This window comes from Varroa jacobsoni, unplaced genomic scaffold, assembly GCF_002532875.2.
Source record: "Varroa jacobsoni isolate VJ856 unplaced genomic scaffold, vjacob_1.0 scaffold_1011, whole genome shotgun sequence".
NCBI classification, from domain to species: domain Eukaryota; kingdom Metazoa; phylum Arthropoda; class Arachnida; order Mesostigmata; family Varroidae; genus Varroa; species Varroa jacobsoni.
The window spans coordinates 1-22,936 of NW_019213913.1; the positions used below are offsets into that span (position 1 = coordinate 1).

The 22,936-nt window shown below is 38.6% G+C and overlaps 2 long non-coding RNA genes across 4 annotated transcripts; one reads left to right on the forward strand and one right to left on the reverse strand.

The window, feature by feature from the left end:
- Positions 1 to 45: 45 nt before the first annotated feature.
- On the reverse strand, positions 46 to 16,467 carry LOC111265795 (uncharacterized). Of its 3 annotated transcripts, none has more exons than XR_002683666.2 (3): positions 16,376 to 16,467; positions 9,720 to 10,449; positions 46 to 5,647 (listed from the first exon to the last, which is right to left on the reverse strand). It is a non-coding gene; the product is annotated as an uncharacterized LOC111265795 (long non-coding RNA). The 3 variants fall into 3 exon arrangements; XR_002683667.2 differs by lacking the exon at positions 46 to 5,647 and having other exon boundaries at positions 9,245 to 9,815; positions 10,207 to 10,449; XR_002683668.2 differs by lacking the exon at positions 46 to 5,647 and having other exon boundaries at positions 9,246 to 9,815; positions 10,297 to 10,449.
- An 8-nt stretch (positions 16,468 to 16,475) lies between these two features.
- Positions 16,476 to 21,237, forward strand: LOC111265797 (uncharacterized). The gene is made up of 2 exons (XR_002683669.2): positions 16,476 to 16,580; positions 20,930 to 21,237. It is a non-coding gene; the product is annotated as an uncharacterized LOC111265797 (long non-coding RNA).
- Positions 21,238 to 22,936: the final 1,699 nt, after the last annotated feature.

Below are 22,936 nucleotides of genomic sequence, written 5' to 3' on the forward strand. Positions count from 1 at the left end.
CAAGCGGCTTTATCATTTTGGAACTTCGACTAGTTTTTTTACAATACATTTAAATAGATTATATTTAAGATGAACTATAGTTGCTCGTATAAAAATTTGCTACAAACATCCCACGTTATCGTTTCTCGAACTACCTCGATGAGTGGAGACACCTTCTTTGTTCAAAATATGTTACCCAACGGAAAAATGATTTCCTTTCTAACAAAACACGTAATCAGGTCCCCTCCACAGTCTGTTTTTCTGTTATGCTGAGCTTGCTATCGCGACCGATAACTCTCATGGCTCGTCCTTGATTTTTCCCGAGTTCAACTGCTACGAGATTACAGTCATTTCACTAGCATTATGAGAGAGGTCGAAAAAGGTCAAGTTTAGCCTGAACTCGTCAGCTGACAGAAAGTCAAAAATATGCGACAGATTTTTCCTCCGTATTCCGTAGTTATTATTAAGCCAAAAAATGTTATGTCTTTCATATCACGTCAGCCTAACAACGGTCGATAGCCGCGATGATGCTCTTGAGATTTTTTTAGTTGATTCTCCCTAGGTTTCTACGGTAACGACTAACTGAAGTGTCTGCTTTAGGAAAACACGTGGTGCGAGGGAAAGTCTGAAGTAAGTTGAACACCTCAAATATTTCTTGACTTGTGCCCAGCATTTCGGCAGGTTTTCGCTCTAGCTCAACGATCAATAGATCAGCTGGGGCAAGCTATATAGCTTACCTAATTTTCAATATAGTTCAACTATTTGCAGCGTCCTTGAGATTAACTGTCATGCTTTCGCTAACTTTATTCGGTAACTTGTACCTTACAACATACCTCGTTGAAAAAATTAACACTTTAATTCATGATATACATGTAAAGCTGTCAACTGGTTTGTGTGGTCGTCGCTCTGTACGCCTACGTCCCTACGTCTTCCGAATGAATTAATCAATCCGCTTAATGTCTTTACCGAATATCGAGAAGTACTTTAAAGACAAGTAACATGTTCGTAAAATAAGCTGGATAATATTTATGAGTTTAGCAGAAACTATTAAAGAACAACAATGAACCTATATACAAATAAAACACAAATTGTTTCTTAAATGTTTATATTTTCTCTGACACAAGATTTTGATCACAGACCACTGAACCCATTTCTAAGGTTTCCGTTTAAACACAAACCATCATTAATAGCCTATACCAAACATCAATACCGCGCTTTATTATATAGTTGTGGATAACTTGTTATGAAATTGTCGTAAATGTATCTTATGAACAGCATACGGCAGTGTTGCTTCGAATCATCCCGTTCACCTTTGTTTTTGACGTATAGAAGTTTACTAGAGATTATTTTTATGCAATTAGTTATTAAATCTTCTTACGGTGACACCTCTCTGTTTTGAATTTTACGCGCGGTATTACCGTTAGGCATTCCATCAGGCGGTTGATTGGCTCCCAGTAAAAAAACGATGAATTGTGTCTGTTTATGCGTTGTGGGTTCGAACCTAAACCACAGCGTGTCGCTAAGATTAGTTGACTAAGCTAAACTTATGGTAAACGTGTGTAGCCTTCGTTGCACACGCTATCCATTATTACGCTATTAGCAACTTAATTCTATGTACCATAAGAAAAAGTTAGACGGTATCGTGGCCATATTCAGCACTCAGGCAATAATGTCGTATGTATATAGATAATGTAGCAGCATAAAAAATATGTAAATAAAGGTGTACGTATATATTACATATCTATACGTTTAGATTCGCGTCCTGCCTGTTGGGTTCTAGATGACAATAGGTAGATTTCTATCGTTTGTAAAAGAATACTAGTAATAACCGGCTTGTTCACTATTTATCATGGTCGTATTCAGTTGTCATGTTTGATCAGTCAGTTTGAGCGTGCTATAAGCTCTTGTTTACAACCATGCAACTGTGTTTACACCCACAGAGTGCACGTATTTTTTTACGTAAGTACGTACGAGTACTTTAGGAACTTGTCGAGTATTATTTTTGTGTCTACTTTTACAGTTTGTTTGTTGAAATAGTTGTGTTACACATGTGTTACCAAATTGTTCTCACTTACCCTAAGTCATTCGTACTAAATATTAAAATGCAGAAACAATCACATAGCAAACTATAACTGACAAAACTTCAATTGCCAAACATGTCTGATTGATTATGTCTAATTCGTAGATGATCAAATCGGCTGATTACTAGAGAAAAATACCTTTCACGCTGTGACGTCAAAAAAGTGATAATATATTTCGTTTTTCTTTGATTTTTTTTCATGGCTGCCCAATTACAGATCTAGCGAAGCCTATATACAGTCTATAGAGACAAAATCCTTAATTTTTCGTAATATTTGAAGACGAAAACTAAGTAAAAGTAAGTGCTCATTTACGTCAATCGGCTTAAATGCACCCACGACAGCAAGAACATAGTATTGTCCAGCTAGATTAATTCTGCTATGGAGAATGGTTATTGTCCAAACGTATTGCTAAAAATTAGGCTGGATGGTGCTTGTCTTATATGGCTCAAGCAGCACTAACAAAATTACCGATTGTCTGTTATATATCTAGAAAATTTTTTCGTATAAAAGGTCACCAATCACTCAACGATAGACAGCAAGACAAGCCCGTTTTACTTTTTCCGCAATGAAAAACGTTAAATGGTGGAAAATGTACCTGCAGAAGCTCAGTAAACAAAGTAAAAGTCGTCGATTTTTTGAAAATCATACATCGATTTTGGGTACCTGCCGACTTGTTGAAAAACAAAAATAGAGTAATATCTAAAACGCGTGCATCATTTCCTGTGTTGAAAGCGAAATCGTTCATTCAAGCGATACCCGACAGCAGGCAACCTTCGGGGACCAGCCAATGAGTCAGTGTTGAGTGTACGAACGGTGCCAACGATCTTGCTATCGGCTAAGGGGGTTGCAAGTAGTTCTCGTTATGGACGATTTGCCGTGATTCGTGCAGGCGAATATGTAAGAAAAACAAAAAGCTGATACTGGAGGATTGCCGAGTCGTCATCGGCGAGCTGATGCAGGGGCACCTATTTCACTGCGGCTAATCGGATTCGTCAACAATTTCCCGGGACCCTAATGCAGTCGAAGAGGAGTTGGACTTAATCAAGCCCGTTTCCACAAACACCTAACACAGCGCGGTGACAAACGAACGATCGTCTGAAGGCGAGTACAAACAGAAGAAGCTTGCAAGATCTAGGTAAAAAAAAAAAATGGATACTTGGCTGTTGGAGATTGAGTTGTGTATTATTATGAATTGATGCCGAGTAGTTCTATTGCCACTAAAGAGATATCGCCGTGAAATCTTGAAAAGACTGCGTAATCTAAGAATAAGTCGATCTTTCACCACGCGTCGGTTTACACGATATATAGAATCACTAAATGTTTTCTTAGCTGGACTAGCCCGAATAAGTATCGGGCATATCATGGACGACGCAGCAAAACTGAGGGCAGGTTGCCGGATTGAATTTATAGAGCGTGAGCATGAACCAGGACTTATGGATAACAAGACATTGTCTTAGACCAGTGGTTTGTAGATACTTTTGCTTGGACAAAGCGCTCATCAAATACTAGTGTTTCTTGATTGGTAAAAGTCTCAAGCAAAATGCACTTACACGTATTAGTTTAGTGCCCTACTGGTTAACTACAACTGGGCAAAAGTTTTCCGTGCTCAGCCCAGTTTTTAATCTCAGTGTTTACCGGCAACAGCTATTTCTGCCAATGTTGGCGCCTGTATTCAAGTAACAGCGATGGGGTTAAAGTAGAGCTATAAAAGGCGGTGACTACGGTGTATCTCGCGCATGTATCTTAATCATTTTTTGGCAGACATGCTACTACTGAAAAATAACGTGAATTTCTATTTTAGTCAACGGAAGCCTGATTCTGCTAGAGGAAAGGACAAATAGCCCAACGAACACGATTCAGCGCTTGCTAAATATAGATAGAAAAGTGGGGTCTTTCAGCTAGGGATTGCTGCACGACTCTTTCACTTTTACTATGTCTTCGCTACATTGCGGCCAAATCCGACTGAAATTTTTATGGTTATAAATGTATAGGTAGATAATATATAAAAAAAAATAGATGCATAATTAATACGTTTTGATTCGAAGTGTAGGGAAAGAAAGAAGGGGAAATACAGTAGAAGTTTCATTATGGTAATTCGCAGTGTAAAGAGATGCACCTCTGCAACACCTTAGATCTATTTATGTTATTGTACATCAACTGTAAAAAAAGTTTTCAATTAGGATAAAACTAGAGTTGCGATTGGAGCATCAGCTATTTTAACTGTTAATCTACTTTAGTCATTAACTGCCTATTTTTCTTGCGATAAGGTTTTATCTTTTGTAATGCCCAGTGGCGGTTTCGGGCTATTTTTTTTTAGACTAGGATCTTGCAACAGAATCTGCATCAGATCTAAGCAGAAAAGGGGACCAGAGGGCTTGCCCACTTATGACCTGAGAATTGCATTGTCATGTCCCGGGTAACTTTAAATGAAGCCGTCTTGTAGAATGTAGAGCCGATACTTCCCCCGAAGGCCATGACACACTTCGAACCATTTAGCATACATTACAAACAAAGGGCGACGCTGGTCAAACATACATGTACATAAGCTTCGAAACCTGGCTGGAACTGTTCATCGTCATTAAATGTGGAATGAAACGACACACACTAGCTCTGTATCCCTTCACGCGTTCTGATGGGATGATTGCCTATTACATCAAAGTCTTATGAATAAAAAGGTTCATTGTTATTTCGTCGAGAGTAAGGCGTTATATTTTATTAAGGAAAGGCAGTTTTACAATGAGAGAAGAGGTTGGATGTATCCAAGACAGATACCCACCTTACTTTTTGAAACATAGACGTTCGAAGTTACACCTGGTTGAACTCCTTGGGCTTAATGTTATTGTAAACTAAAGTACACAATGTAGTAAGAGAAGATACGAGTCGAGTCTGCCAAAGACTTGTAAGGCATTCTGTCTTCTAAACCTCTCAAATCGGTGTATTAGGTTGACTAGTCAGACAGGAACAACGCGGTATAACCGACGGCTCTAAACTGCCATTAGAGATATTACAGGTTGACACGGAACTTCATTAATGGTGTTAGTCTGGGTATATTATATGTTAATTATAACGCGATTTATTCAGCGACAACAACGACAACAAAATCCTTATACATAAGAAATCTGTGAGCAATGAACTGCTGGAGTTTGCATGGTGGATTGTGCGATGAGTAGGTAGTTAGTAAAAGGTGTGGGGCACTGGGGGCGTTAGGTAAGCCCGAAAGCCCATGCTGTTCCTTGTCAACGATCAAAGCGCAGTTCGGTCCGCTTCTTTTCTACCTAAGCTAATAGCTAGTGCAATCAACTAATCTGTTGTCCAAAGATGAATGCGGTTTTTAGATAAGCCCATTCATTTACTGTTAATAAAACGTCAGTGAAACCGCTCACGTTTTGTGCTGGATTATGAAGTTTCCAAGCGAGTACTGATTGTTGGTATGAAGTCGACTTTCACAGGGAAACAGGTTCAACCTACTGTTGAGCCTAGGACACATTTATAACAGTGCGTTGTTCTCTTCCTAAGAATGCGCCGATTTAAGGGGCTACAAAAACAATTGTAGGTTGCGGAAGTAGACGCGATTTTTCTTTCTTCATCTGCAAATATATCCGCACAAAATACAATAATAATTAGTAGGCAGCTTAATGATATTCAAGCCAGCTGAACACGGCGAGCTAAAGTTGAAGTTAGGTGATTTGAAAAAATCAAAACATCGTTTGAGACTCAACCCCAATACCTTACAATTGTGACTTCGATACCCTAACCACCGAGCAACCGTGGTAGTTAAAAATATGCCATTTTAGAACTTAGTCACTGGTTATAGATTAGCCGTAGTCTGTTAACTATTAACGCAAACAATGATTTTTGGCAGACGCTTAAATATACCGGGTACTAAAATGTTTTCAGGCCCATTAGAACTAATAGGATCGGAAATGCGTACTTTCTGTCATTTAAAAAAGCTGGATCGTCGATTCAAATTCGACCTTTGACGTATGCCTATCCTATATGCACGATAAAATATTGGGCCGTTTGGTGAACTCCAAAGGTCCTCTGGAGTTCCTCGCAATTAGTGGCTGTTAGTAAATCTTCTACAAGGAGGACTTGTACAAGAACTTTTTGCGGATATGCTTCTAGGGGGTCTACAATATGTGTTTCGACCTCACAAAAAGGCAATGATCAGTATGTTGGTAACGTTTTTTTTCACTGATCTTGTCTCGCCAGACCTTCTACAACCTGAAATCTCTAGTCGTAGCTTTGAAGGAGGGTGTCTTTAAACTAAAATAGTAATCATATTTGCACTACTACACAATTCGTGTTTATATATTTATATTTGTATAACAATATTTATATTTGTTATTATTATTAAGACTTAGTTATTATTATTAAGAATTAGTTTACTTCAGGTTCGATTTTGAGCTAACGGATGGTTTCACTGATCTGAAGGGACTGCCTAGAGCGGATCGATAGTTACATCACCTCGTTGTAGAACGACAGGAGCTGGCTAATGGTCATATCGAAAGTCAGATGCTAAAATTCGTGGAATGCAAGCCTGATTTGTACGTGACGACTATCTTTGTTTGACCGTTTTCGACCATCATCATCAACCCTGACCAGTGTCATGGTAAAAGACAGAATAGAGAGACATTCTCGTCTGTCTTCGTTCATGACAACGCGATATGCTAATGTTTCGCGTAGATAAACCTTTTTGCAGGTATTTTCAACGACAAGATACCGATCAACAGATACAAGGCAGTATCACACTGAAATATGAAAACCGAGTGCGTGCTAATTCCACGAAGCGAAGTGTAGCAATGTCAGGTTTTGATGCTTTATCTTTCCCAAATTACTTAGATACTGTAACTGGCAGTACGTGTGATTTTTAGACTTAACAGTCTGACCAGGACATCCACCGATAGCTTTCGAGCATTATCAAGACTAGTGCTCTCATTGATTTTCTTTTTTATTTTAAGTTGTGTTCGCCTACGTAGCTTTGCCAAATCGCTAGTACGCGTTACAAGTAAAATCTCTCCTTGCTATACGCTAGAGCATCATCAGGGTGAGTAAGCATCTTTACGAAGTGGTGCCTTCGTTTGATTTGTGAATGCACATCACTGATGAGAAACGGGAGGAGCCACAGGCTCAGACTGTACCCCTGGGCGAGTTGTCTTGCCTGTTCCGGCACCGATTCTTGTTGTTATTTCATAGTGAATTATGACAATACTAAAGATGCCGTTTTAATCCCCCGAACACATTACGTGGCACTCCTCGTTGCACCAGCTTTGCTAGTACGAAGCGTTTTGATCCGAAGGACGATATCAACGACTTAAGCCACTGTAACCTGCTCTTGTAGAGCCACGATCCTCAAAAATCTAACTGAACCTAAACACTCGATATAGAAATCTTCTTTAGGAGCGTGAGTCGTTGCTTTTTTTTGAATCTCAATTTTTAAAGAGAGAGAATTTTAAGAGGCAATTTTTAAAATGTTTTTCTTTTCTTTTTTTTTTCCTAAGACTTTTATCTTCAGGATGAATGATCTGAGGTATTGAGCTACACCATGGTCGAACGGTTGGAAATTCTTAAACGACCACATAGTTTTTAATTTCATGGCCGAATACCCGTAAAAATTTCTCTTAGGTTTATAGATCGAGGTATACCGAAATAGAACGGTGGTACGAATGCACGTTATTTGCACACCAGGTTGCTCCACGGTAGTCGTCTTTATCCTGTCCAGACGAGCTGAGTATCAACGGCTGTATAACACGCACCCGGAATTTCTTGCAGTGCTGTCATTAATATCGTCGATATATTTTACAAAAATCAAGCATCATATGGGCAAGATGTGGCGCATTTTTGAGCGGTAATAAGAGAACAGGTTGAGTTAGCTGTATAAAAATCGTGACTTCTTTTACAAAATCACGTTTATGATTATTGGATAGCAATTATTTTAACTTGAAAAGGAGCGTAGAGTTTAAAAAGATGCGAGGTCAATAATAATTACCCTATTGAATTTAGAAACGTTCCTGTGAGATATTAGCCGCTCATAGAGCTTTCTGTGCGTTCCCATTTATAAAGAAATGCAGTTTACACCATGCAAGGAAAGAGTCCCTTTTACAACCCGTAGGTTTTGACTACTCATGGCTTGAAATCCGGCTCACGATAACGGCATTATTCAGTGAGGCTGCCAGTGCGCAGTCTTAAAATTGTACCAGTAATTGGTTGTAAATGTGTAGAAAAATGTTGTCTGTTTTATGTTCTTCCAATGATCTGCAAGTGTGGTATGCTTTCTTCATAATGTTTCGCTATGAGTTCTGTAGGAAATAACAGGCCTTCTCTTCGTCGTGTCATGTACCATAGGGGTCTCTTTAACCCTGTGCTATTCCAATTGACATTAGAGAACATGGTATAATAATTAAAGTCAGAAATACTGCTCTGGTATTTGAATGGAAGTTTCACAAAAAGGTATTTGTGGCCCTTGGGATCATAAGCAATTCTTTTGGTGCTAAAAAGCACTACGCGCTGCGTTCAAAATGTAAAATGAGTATCACTTAGTTCTAGGTTCCCAAAAAATGTTCTCTTTTGCGTGTTGTAAGCGTCGCAGCGTCCTAAGGCCATATGCTATTGGGTTCTCAAGTATTTTGTTTTTTCCAGTGGGCAATCGGAATAGCATAAAGCTAATTTTACACGTAAAAATCGTAACACTTGGCGTTATTTATAATTGTTTAGTATAACATAATGCGCAAAAGGTTTGTAAGCGCGAAAACAGCAATAACAATAAAGGAAATCGCGCAAAAAGGAGATTTGAACAAGCTACAATGGTATGTTGTCTCACTAAAGTTCCTACTGTTTTTGTTGAAAAATTCTAGCTAAACCAATATATTTTTTTTACACAGAGTTACCAACTAATTCTTCTTACGACACGACGCAAGTATTTGATCAGGAAAAGAGGCAGACATGCCAACACCGTATAAGCTGGAAATTGTGCAGAGTGCGTAACGGATATTCAAATATAATAAACATAAACTTTGTCCAGACGTCTAGAAAAATAAACTGATAACGAACTTTCAAATATGCCTATCTGAGTGCGAGTAGTAAAGTTCGATGCGACCCTACCCACCATATCTGACCCTAAATAATTATTACTGCTTATTCTTTGAACTTATATTTCAAGCAGTACCTTCTATTAACGGTATTTAACAACAAAACTGAAGGGAATTTTCAGAAAACCATGCTTTCGTATTCCATCACTTAACTAGATCTTAGAGACAGACTGTGGAAACAACCTTTGCTTTTTGAAAACCATGCGGCATTACCGTATCAGAATTACCTTAATAAATACATTTATTTTTTATGCGTTTATAATAACGGTTAGGGTCCACTTTTTCATTGCACCTTTCCGCAAAAATCTGCCGCCAAACAACGTTAACATTTACAGCCTGGAGATGACAAAGCAGTGGTTATAGTCTAAGCCTGGATCCGGCTTCGAATGAAACTTATTACGATAACATTTTTTTGAATTTTTCTATGTATCGATCTATTATTTTATATAAACATCCGCATTTAGCCTAGTGCGGATGTTCCAAGTGGGTTGATTCGAATGACATTAAGTCATTGAACGCTTTTAATCCAGTACACCATGGTTTTGAGTTCTTTCCGCCCCCCAAAATGTACCTGGAATATCTTGCGAGCGCTGCTGCTGGAAAATGCACTTTTGTTGAAATGGGTCCGTGCAAAATTACGTTATGATAGTTGTACCTGTTCGATTTCCTGTAAATATATTTGTGTGGACGGCTAAAGATTAATTCGAATCAGTGAGCTTATTGGTAATTTTCGAACGCTTACAGACCATCTGATTACGTATTCGACTAAAAAATATGCGCGGTACACGAAAGCCATCACACATCACACGAGTGTTTATCAACTAAATTTAGAGATACGCAGAGTGGTCTAGGTTTCAAATCGCGTGTAGATACATTTTGCTTTGCTCCAGGAAAGGACCAGCCGTCCGAAGCAATACTTAATGGCAATATCATGAAGTAAACCCAATCAATCTAAAATAGTAATAGCGAACACGAAACCAATGTTGGGTTTTCATAAGTATATCGGAGTTTATATTCAAAATAGCTTGATAAGAGGAAGTGATGAGACATAGGTTTACCGTTCCTGCACCCTTCTATGAACCCATTTCATAACTACACAAACAAAGAAATCGATGGTAAGGCTACTTTTAGCGTCCCTGACTCCGCACCGGTAACAAGCGATGTGTAGGCGCTGTCCTGAGAACCCGGAACCGAGAAGTTATTATTTATGGTGACTCGAACCTCTATAGGGCGTCGTCATGTGTGCAGGAAGTAAGCTTCTCCGATGAGAAACGTGATAACCAGAGACGGTCTGGATACCTCTGAAACAATACAATTAGTCCATAATTACTTAGAATCGACGATACGCACGTATGTTGAAATCGTAGTACACGTAAGACTTATCGACATTATGCGTAATAATAAAAAATCAATTTGTAGTTTATCATCTTTATAACCAGGTTGAAAATGTCATCTGCGCGTGTCAACATAGGGGTGCCACTTGGATTCCTATTCTATTCCGACTATTAAAAGCAGATCTCGATGCATTTTTTTTACAAGACCATGTCAACATGACGAACACGTCTCTGCAGAAGCACCTCCAGAAAAGAGATAAAGCTTCTGTGTAGTTGACTGTAACATCATTCACGACACGTTTCTTTAAATAGTGGTATACGTAAAAAGGAGGCCACTGCAATTTGACGTCGAGCTTGTAAATTTTTCGGTCGTTCAGTTGCACCCATCACAGACTCATCTTCACGCGCTGAACCTCAATACCTAGCGCAATCATTGTTATACTTCATCGCCATATTCGCGCACGAGGTTTTCGAAAAAAGACGATAACTGATCTCCTTTTCATCAAGTACCAAGAGAATATGCCATGGATCGTTTAGCATGTCTGTATCAGAGGGACCCACTCAACTCTAGGGTGACTCTACGCCATGATAACCGCACCATTCGGTGCAATGAATCTAATACATCAACATCCAGCTTTGAGGAGCTACTGCAACGAAGTATATCCATCCAGTTTAACCGAGCAGCCACGGTCAGAGAGGTTCGGATTGGTCGAAAATCATTAAGGTAGTTTGAGATTTTCTGCAAAACACTTGCTTAAATATCACAAAGCTTTTGCCAAATAATATGTTTTTTTTTTTTTAATGCACAGTTACATTTGCCGTGTCCGGTAAATATTACGGGCCACGTAGTTACTGCTTGTGAAAAAAAGTTCACAATCTCGTTATTACTATGATCACAGGGACATGGTTTTACAATAGTGTTTCTGACATAGAGCAATCGTTTAATGGGGTTGATCTTAAAAACATGTATAGTAGCAGGGGTGGACCAGTTACCTTGTCTCATTATCTTTTTCTTTTCTTGACAATCTATTTGCGATGCGGTAATCTATCTGCTTAGACCTTACAAGCGTTTCATTCGAAGTAATCACCCGCCTAGTGGACCTTGCTGATGCCGAACAAGGCTTCTATGAATGTGGTTACCAATCGATAGAGCTTAATCGATCCTTTATTAATTGAATTAGATACTTGGCTCTTGGTTTAATCTCAACAATATCCTCAAAGGCCATTGCAGGATCCGATACCAATTCTGTATCTGGTTGTTTAATCAAGACTCGATACATGAGTCTAAGCCACCCTTATGGAATCTGTTTGCTCAAAAATCTTCTACTGACTTCAATTCCCGAATAATCGTCGCTTCAACTTAGGAATTTGAAAGGATTTTTCTAAATAATAACAGATAATAATAGATAAAAACAGAAGTTAAATAATAAAATTCTTTGATATGTACTGATCTTTCCTTTGGGTTCGTTTTTGCTCACCGCGACGCCCTAGAAAACAAAAATATATCAATTGTCTACAGTTCTGAGTCTTTAGTTGTAACTATTTCAATTTACTTTATCATCCGTATGGTCAAAAGAGTTTCTTGCCAAGTTCTTGCAGTTTAACCCCTGACGGGATTTTTCTTTTTTTTCTGTAAACACCTCGCATGCCTTTTGCATCGCTTCTTTTGTATGATAACAACCCAGTCCTACCAAAATGGATCTGATCTTTTCAAAGTTTCACTAGTGATATCAGTCCACGGAAAGGCCGTTGAGTTTTTAGCGGGCAACTACCGTCCAGTACAAGATTTTACAGACTGCTTAGTTCAAAGGAAAACATAGTCGACTATACTGTGGTTTAATTCGCATCAAGACAGTGTTTTGATACGAAGGGTAAATCAACGACAACACAACCTAGTTAATGGAATTAATGACAGCCTAGCTAACGATGAAGCTGGCTTCATAAACTAAATAAGAAATTGTTTATTGAATCTACGTTTTTTATTTGAAATTAACGATATTACTTGTATAGAAAGAGTACATCTACCGTTTATATATGTAGCTCAATGTTTGTCCTCTTCTGCTTAGTTTATACTTTTTATTCTCGACTTAAAGATGCGCTTGATAAGCCGGTGTCGGGAATAAGCCCTATGCCGATGACATAAAGCTATACGGTCCCCGCAAGAAGACGGTCGCTTGCTGTGTATTCGTAATATACGGAATCAACAACACGATTTTCTCTGTTCAAGGTTGTGTATAGCTATAAGTGCTCTTGCAGTCGGTCTAAGAAATACACTTCGAATGATAGGACCCTCCTTGAAAGTAATCTCGGTGAAGAATTACACACGAAGAATTGAAGAGTTACAATCACGCTGGAGCTTACTTTGAATCTTCACATTAAGCAGACAATTAAATTGGCGTTAATTTCTGTTGATGAAATTTCCAGATACTTTGCACTTAAAAATCACTTTATATTAATCTCTTTATATTAATAAGGTTTCGTCGTCCCCGAGTGCCTCTATTGTTCTGGTGTTTGGCGACCTTATATGTACTAGCATACCGGCAGCAATGAACGGCTGTAGAGTCGGCCTGTAGGACCACTTTTAAATGCGTGGATAAAGTCAGTCTATCTCTTCATCCTATATCTGATTTGCATTGGCTTCATGCATATAAAAATAGGTAAAAAAAACTATAGTTTTACTTTAATACAGTTAAATACTGGAAAAGAAAAGTATTCTTGCAATATCAAATAAACGCAGGTTCTACGTTCACCTAGGAGTATTTTTGGTACCTTATGTGGTCGTTTTGGCGATATGCATGACACACGTGTCTCATTAGATAAGGGCTTGATTCGAGATTTGGACTTTGAAGCGGACGAAAGGCTGGTTGATAATTGTGATGGCCGACAATGAGGTAACAGTTGGAAGTGTCTTATACTGTCGTTTTCTTGGGCATCTAGCACACAAATGTTAGCTAAATGGACACAAATATCCAGCCTTGCTCTCACAATGACTTCCATCGTAGACAATAACGGCAAACATGTGCAGTAAAACTGTGCAAGGAAAAAGTAACACTATTTCTAGTTAATGACAGTATGTATTATATAAAGGTCTCATTGAGAATCCAAAACGGGTTTTTTGTGAAAATTCAGTCATGAGTTCAAATGACTAGATGAACCTAAAAGATCAAAGGATAACTGCCCACAAATAGTTTCTTACTCATCTACGACGCAAAAATTGAAGTGTTCATACTCTTATCAAACAGCCATTTATCCAAAAATAGAACTCGAAGAAGATGTCATTTAAAGGATAAATAATTGCGTTGGAAACGGAAGACGCATAATGGAAAGGTCAAATAGACCGTAAAACGAGAAGATTTTATCTTTTACAATGGCGGCACTTGCTATTATTAAGGCCGCAACTGTATCATGGAACACGTGTGAGAAAGAAATACTTTTTGCATGAGCTACAGATTGTAAACAGATCATGTTTGCTGGAAAAATGATCAAATATTGACGTATTCTTATTCCTTTTAGTTGGTTTACGAACGTTTTCAAGTTGAACTTCTTATAAAGGTAGATCAGCATTAACTATGTCTACATACACATCCTTCGAGAATGTTGGGACTCGTCCATTTTCGTTTGAATTCTTTCTATACGTATGAATAGTTCTATACAACCGGCAGATTAAGTGTCTTGGTTACCGAGAAGGATTCCCGCTAGACGGTTTTACAACGAATCGTAGCAAGTAATTTTACTGGTGTATCTCAAGACTGATGCCTGGTCGACGAATTTGACGAGATAAATACCGAGCAATCATGGGCAGTAAAGTAGCCAAGCCCGTTAGCCAAACGAGATCGCTCCTGAAAGCCGTTGGATACACGGAGAATGAAAAAGGTTGTCAAAGCTAGCCTTTTTCAAAAAATATTTAACACACCTTTTTTCAATTAGAAAGGACCATGCTTCTAGGAAGTGACGTGACCAAGATGTTTGGATATTCCACAACCGTGGCCGCCTTTCTCTACGGCAAATTTTCGCTTAGTATTTTTGGTGTATTCGCAATCAGAATTTCCAGGAAGTTAAGTTGACTTATGCTTACGGCTTGTATCTTTTATCATCAGCGATAATTCATAATTAACTTGAAATATTTAAAAGTAGTTGTACAAAAATTTAGTACAAACAATATACCGAACGACTTAAAACTAATAGTACTGTAGAAGTAGGGTCAGAAAGAAGACCCAGTTCCGTGTAGATTTCTGCATAGGCAAATTGATTGCCGTTAAAGTGTTGAGGCACTCACGATCGCTAACGGTTCCAAACTTTTAATATATATATACATATAAACAAAGAGTATAGGATACATAAAAAGAGTGTACCAACGTTGTTAATTCGGAACCAAAAACCGATCTGCTTAGCATAAAAATTTTACACTTGTTAGATAGACATGCAACTAATTTTTTTGAGTGTACGGACAGATTAGTTATTATTGATCTTATTAACTTTTTTTATGTATCACTGGGCCTGTGATTATTAATTTGAGCGAGATTCGTCAATATCGATTTAATAAAAAAAAAAAAAGCAGCCCGGGTTTTAGAGAGGAGCCGCTGCCAGTAATTTCCAAATATACGTATTCTGATATAAGTTACGTAAAACGATTGCTATATTATTTTATTAATGACTTCGAAGACGCAGTCCCTGATACAAAAAATAAGACAACCAGATAAATAATCTGATTGTGGCATAATAACGAACTTCTCAACATCTCGATGTTTGACAGGGAAAGATAAAGGGCCTCCGTTATGAAATGTCCATCCTATTTGTAAGATCTATATCAAATACTCGCACTCAACATCACTAACACTACATCTTTTCAAAAACAACACATCAATAACTTTAGCTGTTGAAAGCCCATTAAAAGCGGTTCACGATTTCGGGAATATATGTAGAAGGAATGACCGAATAGAGCACACTAAATTATTATATTTTACAAAATACATCAATGGTGGTATACGCATCCAAAGGGTACCAAAGCATCTCTCGTTTATTAACACATAGCCCTTAAAATTTGCTGAGATGCCTGCAAAGAGCGTTCTCTTTATACAACGAACGGAAACTGTGTTGTCGCACACATTAAATAAGCTTTTTTATAGCAGGAAGTTTGTAATTTCAGCTTCAAAACTATTATTCGGAAACGCTTAAACTGTAGAAACAAACTCTTTCGAATGCGGTCTAATAGGCAGAAATGCTTGTTGTTATCCCTATTTTGTCAAAGCTATGTTTACAGGTGTCTATTCGACCAGAAGTGCAAGTGTTCACCGATATAGTTGTATAATACCTGACAGAAAAATCTGCATATTTTTATGAGGATTTTAAACGCGAAACGATAGTTTAGGTAACGGTGTCACTGAGAAAGGCCGAGCTATACCGAATAAGCATGCAAAATTGTCTAAGCCAAATTTGACGGGCTTACTCTCAGCTGATTCTACATGGTTATTTATTCCTAATGTATGGGTTTTGAACTATAATAAATAATACTACTTTATCTAATATGTACAATATTGAGTTTGTGCTGGAAACGATCATACACAGCGTTATGTTTTAAATACGATATCATGTTATTCACGCGGTTGCTTGAAATTCGAAATTACACACTGCGGAAATTCCAAACAATTTATATGCTAACGTTATTATCGTCGAAGGACCGCTACATTGTTTCTTTTTTTTTACTACAAGGGTGCGGTACATAATTAAGGCGTCGTCGAAGGACACAGACTGTAGATTTGATATCTGTGCGGTCGATCACGCCGAACCTATTTAGAAGTCATTCAATAAGCTAAAATGAAAATTTGTTTGAATACAAAGACACAAACGAGTAATCTTAAGAGAAGGCTTAGAGAAGAAAAAGTTAATTTGTAACCTCTACGAACGGCAGGCTTTTAAGCGTTGATCTCGGATAACTGACTAAATGTCTACTGCATAGCTTCACAGGGACTGAGCTGCTTACTGCTGAACGTTCTGTTTGTAAACAGTGGTAATGTTATCGCGACGTTGCTTGATTGAATTTGATGAAGTGCGTAAGCAGACAGAAACTACTCGACAGCAACAATATGGCGAGGACTATGGTAATGAGCAAGCATAGTGACAACGATAATATCATCAACAGGTTTTTTGTACCATCTACCCTGCCGGCTTTAAAGATGTCGTACAATAGAATATAATACCAATAGGGTTAATCTGTTAAATACAAATTGGGAAACTCTTAATCCCTATACGGAGGATGTAGCTAAAACGTGTGTGCAGGAAAATGACCTATAACAACAGTTCGCAGTCGGTGATCGGCATTTAATTTTCTCTATGAATAATAAAATTAGTGAATTAATCGCAGATGATATTCCTGTTATCAAATGGATCACTTGAAGCAAACAAAAAAATTAGTGCACGAAGTATTGATTGATAAGATAATGCTGACCATTAGTTTTAAAATTCGGTAAAAAAAATAATTTGTAACTAATAGTAAAATTGTGAGGAACCATTTTTTTTCGCAAACAAGCCTACCTTATAGAATCCCAGGAATGCACTAACTTGAGCTTTTAGATGTTTAGAAAGTCCTTAACTGTCGTAAAGACAACATCAAGATGAAAGGACCATTCTTTACATCAGGGTGCACATACGGGAAAAGCTCTTTACAATTTCTTTTTTTTCAAAATAAAATTGAATACTTTCTCGTTAAATCAAAATCTGCAAACGCCGTTGGGGCAGTTTCTGGAATGATTGCGGCACATATAATGCTTGTAAAAATACCTCATAGGCAGATTTAACTGCACAACTTCATATAGACCCAGGAACGATCTAATCAGAAACATATGCATGTATATGTCTTGGCTTGAAAAGTAAGTAATAAATATATAATACTAAATAGAAAACAACCCTCCATGTTAATTAACAAAAAGGATTCAGGTAGTATCAATATATGTTCTAAAGAATCGAATGGCGTATCCCAGCAAAAATCGTCACACTGCAACTGCATTGGTACTTACAAGACAGTAACATAAAAGATGATCCGCTGAATATGCTAATAAACGACTAAATAAAGCGAATTAAATGCAGGCTGTCTAGACAAAAATTTTGATCAAGCGAAGCTTTTTGCTTAAAAGATACTTCACAGAATTTAATGAGATACCTTACCAAACGTACCACTTATCTGAGCAGTCTACCTGACAAATTTTAGTTCATCTAAACAATAGAGGTTACCGAATTTCTTCTATCCTTTTTTGGCGATTGGTAACACAGTACCTACATTTTAGGCTTGCTTTTAGTACGCCCTCAGCAATTAGAAGAATAGCAAGAAAAACCTGAACGCTTCTTAAATATCTCTACTGGCATTGTATTAATTTTTTGTAGCTCTTCTAAAATTATATGTTGTCATAGTACAAAGCACGAACAACTTTGTGCCAGCTGAAACTATATAACTAACATTAAGTCTAACTATATAGCTAACTTCATCCGTATAATTACTCTATATTTTTCGTCACCTATTTTTGGTTAGGCAGTGATCCGTGAGTTTCATCAAAATAGGTAGCAACATGTTGTCCTCTTCATTGAGTTATGGTAACATTTTACAACCAGTGAGGGTATCATGGAAAGAGCATTCGATAAAGTGAGACATTTTTAGTCTCTTTAGCGAGTCTTTTTTCATAACGGTTACGAGATGCGTACACAGGGAGAATGGCGCAGTCCAAAAGAGGGCACGCTTTTACTTGCTGTGAGTTACTATTTTTAGCTGACGTAACCTCCACGCAAACGACATGGTCCAACTTTTGCGAAAGCAACGTCAGAGATATTAAAAAAATATGGCTACCTAGTCTAAACCGGTTATTGCGCTACCAGCTACCTTTTTGTAAACGATGATTGGAAGCGAAACCGCTTAGAGATAAGTACCAATTCATCGTATACATAGGGCAATTATGCGTTAGTGTCTTACGAACAGCAAAATGATTCTCGTAATGGTCAGCCGTACTTTGTCGATTATTGAAGAGGGACCTAGTAACCACGTTGAAGACTTGTTAATGCGTAGGAGAAAGGTGCAATGCAATACATTTTATCATGATCTGTTCACTAAACTTTATTAGACTCGTTCCAACTAGCTGTTTTTGTTTGCCGCCTCTTTCCATTAGTTACAGTGTAACCAGCACACAACCAGCAAACGTTGCTTGTGACCGTGTATATTTGCATTTACAAAACGTATATCTTTGCTGTTTGGCATCGACTCGTTGGGACGCACGATAGTAAAGGCCGTCATCAAAAAATAGTGACTCCACTCTTATCAGACTAAAGGGCAATAAAGCAAAAAGGCAATAGGGCAATGATTATTTGCAGGACTTCTTACCTCCAGAACGATACTCATACGAATAATATATTTATACCGGCGCAAACACGCATTAGCTATGAGTATTAGGGACTGACTGTGGAGTCAGCCAGCTGCAGCTGTGAAGACGCTAAGAACTGATGTCGTTCTGTCTTTTTTAATTTTCGACACCGTGTTCTTCCCGATATCGCCCAACTCCATTAACTGCATCTTTCCTTGTGGGCCTACCAATCGCTCCGACTGAGACTCCTACTGCATCGACCTTTGATGTGGTCATTCGATCTACCCCCTACCTTCTCATAATCTCCATTATCAAATGGTCAATTTCATACAACCTGAACTGCCTGATCCCCCCTGCCCCTCCGTCTGATTTAAGCAACTTTAAACAGCTGCTTGCCCAATTTTAATTAACTTCTCCTGACCTTCCCATAAAAGTCGCTATGTTTACTACTTTAATTATTTCTCATTATTATTTTTCATATAATTTCATAATTCCATTCTTTATTGAGAGCGACTTAATATTAGATACTCAGGATACCGTCACTTAACCTGCCTGCTGCACCAATGCATAACGTATGTTACGAATTAAATTTAATTTGGATAACAGAGGTCCACGTCGTTAATCTGAAGTTCATTAACGAAAACAGTCCACGAAGGGTAATAAATTCCTCTGTGCCGAGTAAAGTAATTGCCAACACACCCATTGCAAGGTATATTTTTCAGTGTAAACACTACCTTGTATGCACCATTACGGGACGCCGAATATCGGCTGACACTTTGTACTAAAAAAAAAAGCAGGAAAATGCTACGAGTTTTACCACAGTGATCAATACAATAACGTTGATACAACACACCTTAGTGGCGGGTTTATTTGTGCTATATCAGCCCAAATTATACGCTGAAAGAAAATAAATTTTATTTAGATAACCTGACATTTCAATCTGTAACGCTTTGCAGCCAAACAAAGTTCTCCTCGGGAGCTTTAATATAGTGTCGGAGGAATAAGGGTCTACGAAGGGTCAGGATGAACCAAAAAACGCATGTAAGACTGAACAGGATGGTTTCGAATAATCTATACGTAATGTAAAATAAAGGGAATCAACGCTGGTTCGGGCAGGGCAGGAATCGCACGTAAATCTCGTTATTTAGAACGACAGAACAACAAGAATAATTTCAAGATAGCAAGAACTCAGCGAAGAAGGAACCCTAAGGGAGCATCATTGCATCGAATTTGTGAAAGCTAGAGACACACTTTGCCCACCGGCCCCACCCACAGTTCGATACAGACTCGAGAGATTAGAGGCGTTGGAAAATGTTTTAAGCAGACTAATCAGAGAAAGCTGCATCCCTTAAGACCACTGAAAATCTAAACAAAGTACACAAATTGGCAAGCAAGCTAGTCAACTACTCTAATAAAATGAAACAACATAACCTAAGTCCCGGTAAAACTCCGAGATCGCCGAAGCCTGCGGACACTGCCAGCAGGCCAAGAGAGTTAGAGGCGATACGCAAAAGATAACAAGCTCGTTCATCTCGTACCGATAACACAAGGCAGAGCTCAACCGCCATAGGCGAGAGTAAAAGACAGTATGAAAAGGACTTTTTTGCAGAGCTTAAGAGCCCATGGGAAGAACGTTGCATGATGGCCAGGGAGAAAAGTAAATGTGTTAGACGTGCTAAACGGAGCTAAACGTGCCGGAAGGAGGCAGAGTCAACATACTGAGGAAACTATTTCTCCAACAAACAACAGTCACACCCAGGCAAACAACGGACCCAGAGAACGAGACAATAGTTGTCATGGCGGCTGAAATCCTCAGGGCAGCTGAGCGAATTAAGTGAGATCAAGCGTCGTAATCAGACTGCACCTCGCCTGTCGCGGCTAGTATCTTCTTCAAGTACCTGGAAGTAGCACCCACAACAGCCATAAAAGCCATGTACGAAGGTTCAATTCCGATCGCCTCAAAGAAAGCAGAAATGGTAGTCATTTAAAAAAAAAACGGGGTTTTTTTTTATCTGCCTCATAAGCTTCTTGACCAAAGGCTTCAAAATAATCATCAAAGTCAGGCTTTGATTATTCGTTAGTAATCACTGACATATGCTTTTCAGACAATTCGATTTCCGCAAGAGCCGCCTGATCGTAGCAGCGATACAAAGGATGGTAGCTAAGGCCGAACTTATACATGGCTCGGCCTTTAGGATTCGAAAGTCATTTATGACACTATTCGCAAAGGCCAGGAATCTCTTCAAGAGTCCTCTGTGGAGGATAACACATAAAACGACAACCGGAAAGGCTGCACCGCCCTACTTAGTGCGCGTAATATCAAATGAGCTGAAGCACAGAATGATCACAAGAGATGATTATACTTCTTTCTGGGAGATAATCGTTTAACAAATAGTCTTTTTTTAAATTATAACATTATCTTCTTTTATAATATTTTTTTAAATTTAATTTAATCTTTTGTCCCAAGGTTTTAAATTAGGTCCACCCCTACGAAATATGCCCTTCGAATATATCTTGGGAGATTTTTCGAGCGCCATAAAGCTTGTCGTATACAAAGATAACATGGCAGTTATAGTGCAGATAAAAATGGCTGTAGGGATGGAGCTGTACGGCAAGAAAAAGTGAGCAGTGTCTCGGAAAGGATGATGCAAATAGATCTGGAGCTTGCCTTGGAGAAGAACGATTATATTGTGCTCATAGGAAGGAAGCGTGTGAGAGGAATCCATCTCCACCTAATGCAGAAATAGCTTATGTTGGTAAAGAAAGTTGGACATGTATCTGGTGAAAAGACTGAGTGGCCTGTATGTAACGTCAATGGCGAATACTCATAAAACGCCCAATATTATAGCAAGGATTCATGAGATAACATACATGTGCTAAAGGGAAAAAGGCAGATAAAGGCTTCTGATATCGGGCGCCGAGTCAGTAAAGTTGTTCGGTTCCTTAGTTTAGTTTGGATTGTTTTCAGCTTTCAAGAGAAGTAAAAAGATCCTCCTTAAGATAAAATGAACGGCTAAACTGTTTTCCCAAGTATTTAGTACAGTCAGTACGTCTACGGTGCTTGTCTTAGCCGGAACACCTCCGAACCCAAAGGCTAAAGAGAAACAGCAATTATGGAACAACGGGTCCGAAAGCTCTAAGAAAGTTAAGCGCACAGATATCATGAATGGGTGCCAGATCGAGTGGACAACCATACCAGCCAAGAGTCCGGGAGCCGAAGTCCGTGACCTGATCTCAGACATCGGGAAATGACTGAGACGCCCTGGAAATTAAGTAGACTTTTACGCAACACAGGTAATTACAAACCGCCTAGATTTCAAAAGAGCCCAATCCAACATGTGTCCATTGCGATAAAAAGTAACGCTGCCCGCACGTTACTAACTTGCAATGACCAGGAACAAAGTTCTTTCTTGAGTTGTTTATAATTGGACTAGCGAGACTTGCGAAGCTGTTATGGGCACCCACCGAGGGGCAGGAATTCGGAGCGGTTAAAGCCAAAGAAGTTCTGAGGAAAAAAGAGTGTTTCAAGCAGTAGCAAGGAATGAGATTCATTCCCAAGGCTGCAGACGAAGCAAACGACGCAAGTAGACCTTTGAATTTACAGGTATTGACACATAAGGCGTCTAGCGAGGAGGGAAAACCAGAGGTCATCATAGCTAATTGGTCCCTACGGGCCTACCACTTGTCCTGCCTGTCCGTAGTATCACTCAATAAAGTTTCAGATTAGCAGAGAATGCAGCTTATGAGGGGGGTGCTTTAGTCCAGCTGTCTGATTGTGTGCGACACTATATGAATGTCCATGTGTCGTTCGGCCCCATCTGTGCACTTCAACGCATTTTTTCTGCAGCACTCGTAAGATTTCGAGTTCAACGTAAAACTTAGTGACAATTTCAAATTATTGATATCATCATGTAGTTATGTTTGACTAAATGTATTTGAACTCGGTCCCAACCATGATACAAGCACTACTGCCTATGTGGAAACACAGGGCATCGACGTAAAAAAAAGCTTATTTTTATTTCATTCAGTGGTGGCTGAAAACGTTCCTAAATTACTAAAAATAACCTCTGGACTACACGTAAATAGTCTTAAATAACTATTTTCTATTTCTA